General features: G+C 46.3%; 1 pseudogene; it reads right to left on the bottom strand.

The window, feature by feature from the left end:
• Positions 1-4,813: 4,813 nt before the first annotated feature.
• Positions 4,814-5,563, bottom strand: LOC117190220 (annotated as a pseudogene).
• Positions 5,564-9,953: the final 4,390 nt, after the last annotated feature.

Here is a 9,953-nt window from a genome sequence, read left to right as displayed (position 1 = left end):
TTTGATGGCTTTGAGTTTGTGTCCAGTGCGGACAAGGCAAAAAGCAGCTGATCCGAAGCAGGGTCCCACGCTAAGCCGAGAGTTTTGGCAATGTCGCTTTCATCATTAAACTTTAGGAACTTCTCTATTTCATCTTCAGGGGTTCCCTCAAGTACTTCCTGGTGACTGGAGCACCATTTCCTAAGTCTAAAATTACCACGGTACAGTAAAGCTGATGTTTGGTGCATCTTGTCCATGACCTGTGCGACCGAATTACCGCCCGAAATACAATATTGTCGGGTGGAGACACTCGTACGCAGCGGTACATTTTACAAATGTCCCCAGTGAGAGCGACTGGATATGTTCGAAAGCGAATCAATATGTTAAACAATGCAGGCTGAATAACAGGGCCTGTCATCATCACATCATTTAGAGAATATCCAGTTGATGTAGCTGCGGATCCGTCGAAAACGACACGGAGTTTTGTCGTCGTACTGTCCTCCTTTAGGACACAGTGATGAGGCAAGAAATATTTGCAGAGACTACGGGAATCAGGGTTGACTTGGTGCATATGATGCAAATCAATGTACTCCCTCATAAAGGCGGAATACCGCTCCTTGAGTGTAGGATTACGCTCCAGTTTTCGCTCCAGACTGATGAACCGTCGATAAGCCTGAGCATAAGATTCTCCTAAACGATCAGTATTGTTATTTAGCGGCAGACGAACTGCATACTCCCCGGATGGCAACCGTGAAAGGTGGCTTACGAAATGTACTTCACAATCGTCTTCTTCTTTGGTATTCAAACCAGCCTCCACACAATTCTCGACTTCCCAAAACATACGAAGAGTTTTATCCAACCTTGCTTCCATCTCAGCTATCGAATCTGGACAATTGTGCGTAGCCAAAAGCGCCGAGCTTGATACCTTCTGTCCACCGGCAGATACGATCCACCCAAGCCGGGTCTTCTGCAGAAGATGCAGTCCATCGGTGAGTTTGATTTGCCCTACGCAGAGGAGATCATAAAAAACGCTCGCACCAATGAGAAGATCAACCCGTTGAGGATTGAAAAATGCAGGATCAGCGAGCTGAATGTTAGATGAAATACGCCAATCGGATACATTTACTGTCATACTTGGTTGAGAATCGGTAATCGTGGGGGCGATGAGAGCAGTAAGTGTAGTTGTGTAAGCAGAGGTGCGAGAATGCATACAAATGCTTATGGTGGATCCCTCAGTAGAAACGCTGGTATCGCCCAGCACAGACACAAGTGCAGACGATTGAGTTCTCCTAAGCTGAAGCTGCTGGGCGAACCTGGATGTGACGAGATGCAGCTGCGATCCTGAATCTAAGATGGCACGACAAGGAACTAAAACGCCAGACCGATTCTTTACGAGAACCACGGCTGTAGCCAGAAGCACGACATCAGAGTGAAGACCTTGGGCAGCAAGAGAGGTAGACGAAGGTAGAGACGACCTGCTAGCAGAATTTTGAGCAACGGAAAGAGTGTCCGGTTGAACGGCCAGATCGGGAGGAGTAATACCTGGGCAGCCTTGTGTTGTGGGCTGTATACTATCGAAGTGCAACAAACTATGATGCCTACCGCCGCATACTCGACATTTTCCACTATTGCATACGCGGGTCCGGTGCCCCGGCTTTAGGCAATTGAAGCATAGGGAAAGCTTCTTCACTTCTTTGTGGCGCAGCAACGGTGAGAGATTTCCGAATATCTTGCACGAGTATATTCCATGGCCCGCTGAGTGGCAAAAGACGCATACAGACGGGTCGGCGGAAGAGTTGGAAGCTACAAACGTTTTCTTAACCTGCGTATAGGAATGGTTTTTTCCCACCTGATCGCTACTAGCGTGCTACCCTCTTTAGCCCAAGAATCTTCTTGATGTGTGCCTGGAAAACAAGTCTTTTGTTATTAAAGCGTTTATTAAGTATATCCAGAGCCGCACGATAATTGGCACTGGAGAGCTCTAACGAGCGAACCGAATCCAAAGCCGCATCAGCGAGGCAAGAGCGAAGGTGCTGGAATTTCTCGATGTCACTGAGATCCGCATCCGCTTCAATCACCGATTTGAACATTGCCATAAAATCCGAGAACTCGACGTATCCACCAGAAAATTTAGGCACCTTCAGCTCAGGAAGTCGCTGCTTGTGAGCCGTGATGATGGTACTATGTCCGGAATGGCTTGGCAGAGTCGTAGAATGGGCAGCGGCGTGTGACTGGCTTACTTCAACAGCAGCCAGCAACTCAGCTTTCAACGATATGAAAAGAGTATCGAAGATTTCGCGCAGCTCACTCCCAATCTCGTTTTGATCGAGAGCCTCCAACTCATTATGGGCCTTATTAAATTCCTCTCGAATTTCTGCCAACATATCAAGGCGCACCTCGACTTCCGCGGCGGTCAGCTTATCGATTTTATTCCCCGCGAAGGATTCGCCAAGCCTGTGCAATCGATCATATAATGACTGACTCTTACGCTTATACAGATTCAGTCTGGAATCAGCCACCACAATATTTCCGACCGCGCCTGTATTCGGATCGTTGTCCATGTTAACCGTTGTGCAATTCGACACAACAACGGAAAATAAAATACCGCTTAAGCGACGATGTATAGACGCGATAGCGAGAATGCAAGACACGAAAAGTCAAGAACCGCGGCTGCAGCTGCGCAGAGAATGAGAGATTCGACGCTTAAAGTACCGGAATTTGTCTATAAATATTCCAGCCGCACTCTCACTGAATTTGCACTTTAAACTGTTTTTCAACGTGCACCCAAATGTATTTGTTGGTAGTTAAACTACCCAACAACAAAATATTGTATAAATAAGCAATGGTTTTATATCACGTCGGGGGGTCACCAATGTTTGAGATGCCAAGCTTTTTTGGCACCTATGTGTTTCAAAAATGAAAAGAGATTTCGGGTTAAACTTTATAACTTTCGCCGGAGGAGAGCCATACTGACAAAGTATCGGGTATAAATGTAGAGTTGCGGTGTCCACAGCAACTCACAACGTTCCCCCTCGTTTTTGCTGTGTACATCTTTATTTCAGAAATAGCAAGAGAACGTTTTGCGCCAAATAAAAGACAGTCATTAAACATTTTTTCAGACGCACTCCGTAGGGATTCGGGGTGATCCGAATCTGACTGAAGAAGGGACTCGTCAAGATCGAACTCATGAGTATAGCGGTGACTTAATGAATACTGTGGATTCATGCAGGGCTCTAGCTCGGACTAGATTGCAACCGCAGCTGCTCTATGTTAAGCTTAAAATATCGCCACTTTTTGTACCTACCTCAGCAAATAATTCGTCACGATTTACCCACAGGCAAGGCTTAAAAGAGAACACAATTCGTTGGGATTGAAGGACCACAGCTCGGATGGAGGAGCTTCATCGAATGCAAGGCCTGCCACAGCTGCATTCAAGGATAGACAGGGGGAGGGGGCGACAGTGCCGCTCAGCTGCGCTCTATGCAAATTCCCTGTGACGGTGGCTGACTTAGTTATCCCTCGAGTTCCGCAAGCTCCTCCTCGGCCTCCGCCTGCTGCGCGCTTGTTTGCTTCTGCTTTTCCCACGCAACTTAGCAACCAGCTTTTCCCTGTCACTTGGCGATGCGCACTGTAGCTGTTTCATTTCGTTACTGCCATTGTCTCCGTGCCTGTCATTGGCATACCCTTTCAGTGGCTCCATGCTCAGACATTCGCAATGCATAGCAGGCAGCACCCTTAGCGTATGAACCTGTCTGTAAGGGTATCTAAATCTTCGGCACACACCCACACGCCTGTCCGGCCCACCTCTCCAGTTGGTGCTGGTGCTGGTGCTAGTGCCAGCGGCAGTGGCAGTGGCAGTACTGCCTTTGCTGTCGCTGTCGCAGTTGCTGGTTCTTTTGTTTGAGTTTCTGGTCAGCCGGCCGCCATTTTGATGACATTGATGAGTTTTATATTTATTTGTTTGTTTGTCGCTTGCTTGATTTCTTCTTGATGACGATGAGGAAACTTTTCGAAAATTTTTTGTGTCTTCTTTATGGTTTGTTTTCCGTCAAACCATGCCATCGTGCCTCTCTTAGATCATAATTGTCCCGACACAGTCTCCGTTTTGCCATAAGCCGGCCAGCTTAACAACTTTCGATATATGTACTGTATGTCCATAAACTTGGCAAGGACAAACTGCTAAATTAGCATAACAGGACAGGACAGCATAACAACAGGACAAATAACATAATTCACTTTGCTCACCGTTGAGCACAGGTAAATGCCAAGACATGCCCACTCATTGTCCCTGTCCCCCACAGTCCCCCCACATAGATCATTAAATGTAAATGTTCGCCCACCTTCGCGTTTCCTCCGACCTTCAATGGCAGTTCCAGTAGAGCTCCAGTAGTTCATGCCACGGATACACTGACGTGACATTTGAGCCGCCGCTCGTTAAAATCCGCTAATGTTGCGCCCTAAATAATCCGCTGATTGTGCGCCCTAAATAAAGATGGTAATTATGATTGAATGATTCAACCTGCGAACATCTGTGTAAATGTATACGTTTATTTTTTGCACGTAAAAGATACAAAAATTAAAGGCTTTACTATATCCAGGCGATAAGGCTGTCTGTGCCAGTAGCTATTGCTTATCTTAAGCCCACACACGAATCGCGCAAACGTACCGACTCGCAATAGTTTTTGCAATCTAGAGCAATATGCCTTTCTTCGTTTAAACGCAACGAAGATAAAGCCAATCGTAATCTAGTTGGTAATCTGAATATTAAATTAAAGCAATAGCCAGTGCAAGACGTGGAGGTCAAATAAAACTAAAGCAACATTAATATAGTTGAAAAGTCTTGGGGTCCCCACTAGAATGTTTATTTCGACTTGTCAGCAGCCTGCTTATTCGCGAAGCGACGACGCTTCTTGGCAATGTAAACTACCCAAATGAAGGAAATTATGGCCATACTAATGGAACGGAACATGGGCGGCACATAGGCAAAGTTCAGGTACACAAACAAGGACAAGTACTGCCAGTTGGCCTTCAGCAGGGGCAAATACAGTTTTTCGACACTCTTAACAGCGGTGCCGTGGGAGTTGCCCGCGAACAGTGTCAAGAAGTAAAGCGAAAGCGCCTGGTAGATGGGGGCGTAGACTAGTCGTTCAGACAAGAACAAAAAGAACTTCCTGAAGCGCAAGTCATGACTGAACAGACGCTCCACGGTCTGGTAGAAGTAGTGGGGGACACTTCCACCGAAGAGCAGGCCAAACAGTCCATACGCGAAGGCGCTGTTCTGGTTCAATTTCTTGGCTCCGGCCAGACGCTGCGAGGTCACATTGGCCGAGGTGGCCAAAATACACGCCGTTATGGACTTCGTGCGAAGTCCATATTGAAAAGTTGTTCCAGATAAGTGCCAAAGAGCGAAAAAAGTGGCTTCGAGAGGGACATCTTGCTGTTGCTTATGTCCAAGGAGACCAAAGTGGTGGAGCGTAACTAATCGACTGTCAATCCACGATAAGCACCTGTGGATTTTTTATTAGCATTAATTATTTTAATAAAACTGTAGGAACTATCGCATAGTGTCCAATCGATGAGAAAAGTTCTAGGAAACGTGCATATGTAATACATATGTATGTATGTCAATTGATTCGAATGGATGCCTGGCCATCAAGCCACATGTATTATCTTTCCAGCTGTGCACATAATTACACACAATTTATGAACGCTAAATGTATTGTTATTATCGATTGACTAGAAGCCTACATTTCTCCCACTGAATCTTCTTCGGACTCGCGCTGATTTTTTCAAGGTTCAGCTCTCTAATTCTGCACTCAGTTCTGCATTGGTTACATGACTTGTCTATATATGTACATATTTACGAGTATCTAGACAATCTGCCATCTGCTTATCAATTTCATTGGAGAAAATTTGCCTACAAAGAGCCCGAAATAGGCAACAGGGTCTATTTGTGGAACATTTTCAAAAGCAGAACAACTGTATAGAACAGAACAGAAGAGACAAGCACCGTACTGGTGATATTTGAAGCCAAATGTGGGGCTAATTGACATGTTGAGAACGAACTGACAGGGGACTTAATTAGAGGCGGGACTTGACTGTGCTCGAGTGCGTCTTGGATTAGTTGAGTCCCGTTTGTTTTAATTAGTCATGTTTATCGCACAGATACACACATGTTCGAATACATTTATAGATATACGAGCATACCATTGAGAGCATGTGTGTGCGGGCAAACTGATTGCAGGCGAAATTATTTTGGCATCCTTTGGGTGTCCGACACAGCAGGACAATGCCAGGCACAAGCCCCGAGCCCCGAGCTGCGAGCCCCGATCCCCGAGACGCTTAAGGACAACTAATTGACATTGCCAGGGACAGGGCCAGGGACAGTCCATGTCCATGCGTGTCTGTGGAGGGAGTCGAATGCTCAACACTCGAATTATCTCCGAATGAAATAATTCTACTGCCAAAGCCGCAAAGCAAGTGGCCAACGCTCCCCACCTCGCATTTACGAGTAGATAATGCATCAGCTGAAAATCACACACTCACACAGCAGGAGTGGCGGCGGAGGAGCGACATACTCTTGGTAGCATAAATATTAATTACGGACCGGACCGGACCGGACCGCACCGCACCGGACTGTGCCAGACCGCACCGGACGCACCCCTCGAAAGCAGGTACCTCTACGGGTACTGGTACTCTTCATTTCGATACAATGGCAGCACTTTAATCAAGCCCGAAACCGCCTAGGACAGTGGGCGTAACTAGGTCTTTCATGTGGTCATCCATTTTCGAGTCCCCTCAACTGGCACGTACTATTTTTCCCACACTACGCTTTCTGCCAAGACCGTGCTTGGAGTGTGTCCGGGGGGAAAGGTCAGCTGGCGTTGGGAGCGCAGAAAGGAGAAAGGAATGTGGAGCGAGGAGAGTGGAGCGAGGAGAGAGCTGGGGCTAGGAGACCGCTAAGTATGTGCTGAAAATGCTTTTTGAAACTTTCAGTGCGGTTTGTCATAATTTGGCCGGCACGTTTCTCACATAAATTTGCAAATGAATGTTGCTGGAAATTTACAGTGGGCCAAATCGATAGCTAATGCCAGCAATTCCAGGAATCAAACCAGTCATAACAACCTTAATTTAGCCATCCCCTACCCTTTGATTGGTTTCCCTTGAACTCATACCCATTGCTTCTGTGCTCCCGTTTCCCAGAACCTGAACTCTTGCCCATCGTACACCGAACATGTATGAAAGTGACAGCTGGCTGTCGGTTAACTGCAGTTTATCAACATATTGGCAGAGCGTATACGTGCCGTACTACCCCACTGACACATAATATTCAAACCCTGCAATAGGCACTCAATCACCTTATGTAGGAGTCTGTATCTGTCTTCCATATGGCCATATATACGGCCATTAAAGTATATAACCGACTCAGCTGTCATCTGCACAAGACGATGCGGGAGGATATGCATGGATCACAAAGGTGAAGGACAAGATAGAGGCAGAGAGCCCCCACAGATGTTTGCACATTACGTACAGTAGGCAGGCGATATAACAACATCTGTGCAACATCGTATTCGCGACACAGCTGTCATCTCATTCAGCGCATGCATGGGATTGATTCAGGCAGCTGTCAGATGCAGCAACATTGTCAAAAGTAGGAGACAGAGTCGGAGCCTTTGGCTCGGGAATTTAATTTACAATCGAAATTACAGACTCCAATGACAATAAAGCTCTGCTAAGATGTGCTTTAAATGATATTTATTTTATTTATCAACTGAATCATAAATATGCCAAAGACACCCGCGCCAGCTTACCCGCCCCCCCCCCCCAACCCACCCCCCCCCCCCTCCACCAGCTTTGCCACGCTGCCATTTTGGCAAATGTCGGGAAATTTCCATTTGTAATGCAAGACTTTTTGGGGGCGTTTGGCCAGTCAATGGCATAAAACCCAACTAGGAGTCAAGTCACATGAATGAACTGTCGCTCCCCACCCAGCCGAAGACCCAGCCCCGCCCAAGCACTCGTATGACTTGCCTGGGCGTACGGGTCGAATGTGCAATATATTTTTTGGGCCACAAGACGCGACCTTGGGCGAGTGCAATAACTGCAGATTCAATTGATTGAAAAGCCATTTGTCCCACCCACACGCTTACTCCCACCAAACCAAGCCATGCATCGCATGCCATAAGCCACAAATTATGATGACAGTTAGTTGCAGTAACTTACCCTAATCCGAAATTGTGGTTCCAACAGAGAGCGCCATGTGGCATAATTTTATGCAACATTCTGGAGGTCTGCAGCTGACTGAATGACAGCTGTAGAACGTTGGCTCACACTGTGAGCGCATCGAGTTATTCAATGTCTTGCCCGATGGCGGATGTCGGATGTCGGCTGGCGGATGCCAAGATGGCGGAAATAGCGAAACCGAGAATAAATGTCAATCAGCGTTATAATCATTTATGTTCAGGTATTTAGGGTTATGTACAGTTATGCTTTGGCATTTCCCGCCCCATTTTTTGCAAATCGCATGAGCACCCGGTTTGAGTGGTTTCCGGCCGGCCGTGTGGTGAGATTGAAGTGACCTTGCATTGGGGTAACGAACCAAATCACGCACCCGCAGAAGTAGGCAACGCGTATTTTTCCACTTACCAGAGCGAAAACTAACGAGGGGGAACGTTGTGAGTTGCTGCGGACACCGCAACTCTACAGTTATACCCGATACTAAGTCAGTATGGCTCTCCTCCGGCAGACGTTGCTAATATTAAACAACACGACAAAGAGTGCGTGCGACGTCTGAGCGTGACGTCGGGCGCTGCGTAGCCACTGCAAATTGATTTGTTCCTATTGGCTATAAAAATGATCTGATCTGATCCAGATTCAGCAATCTGATAGATATGGTCATTATCTATGATTCTGCGTTTTTAGTTTTCTCGAATGTGCAATATTGTGGATGCAACAGATTTTCGTTCTTTGTGTGGGCGGAAGGGGGTGGGGTGAAATTTTGAGATACACGTTTTATAGTAAGATCTAACAGGAGTGCGTATACCAAATTTGGTTACTCTAGCCTTAATAGTCTCTGAGATTTTTGCATATCCCCAGATTTTCGTCCTTTGCGGGGGCGGAAGGGGGTGTGGCGAAATTTTCAAGCAAACTCGTCTCGGTCCGATATATTTTGTAGTCTCTGAGATCTAGGCGCTAATGTTTTACTCTAAGCAAAGCCGCCTATGCTACGTGTGTGTTAGAGAGAGACAGGGCGAGAAAAAATGAAATGGTTTTCTTGATGCTGGCTATAATAATAATACGATCCAATTCAGATTCCGCAGTCTTAAAGATATGGTCATTCTCTACAATTCTACGTTTTTAGTTTTCTCATATCTTTAAAATTGTGGATGCCACAGATTTTCGTTCTTTGTGGGGGCGGAAGTGGGCGGACAGACGGACGGACGGACAGACAGACATGGCTCAATCGACTCGGCTATTGATGCTGATCAAGAATATATATACTTTATGGGGTCGGAAACGATTCCTTCTGGACGTTAAACACATCACTTTTACCACAAATCTAATATACCCCAATACTCATTTTGAGTATCGGGTATAAAAATCAGCAAAGCGCGACAGGCATACACAATAAGGACCACGACTTAGGGGTAAGGTGGAAGGGGCATGAGCAGTAGCCAAAGCCATTCAACGCCCACGCTTTGCTGGAATTTCCAGTTTTCTTTGCATAACCTTGCCGGAGGATATTATTAATTCGAGCATGTTTCTATGTATATATGTATATTCTAGATCAGCATCAGGCGATGGATAACCGGGTGCCCTGCTGTCTGTGCAGATATCCTCCCAGACAAATGAGATTCAGATCACTATACCAACTCCTCATATGGATATCCTTTCATTGCGATACGACCAATTTGTCCGAAATATGTCCATTTGATCACGGGGGGATCTGCGGAAAGGGTATGTAAATCTTCAGT

The sequence above is a fragment of the Drosophila miranda genome (assembly GCF_003369915.1).
Source record: "Drosophila miranda strain MSH22 chromosome Y unlocalized genomic scaffold, D.miranda_PacBio2.1 Contig_Y1_pilon, whole genome shotgun sequence".
NCBI classification, from domain to species: Eukaryota; Metazoa; Arthropoda; class Insecta; order Diptera; family Drosophilidae; genus Drosophila; species Drosophila miranda.
This window is presented reverse-complemented; position numbering and strand designations above follow the sequence as displayed.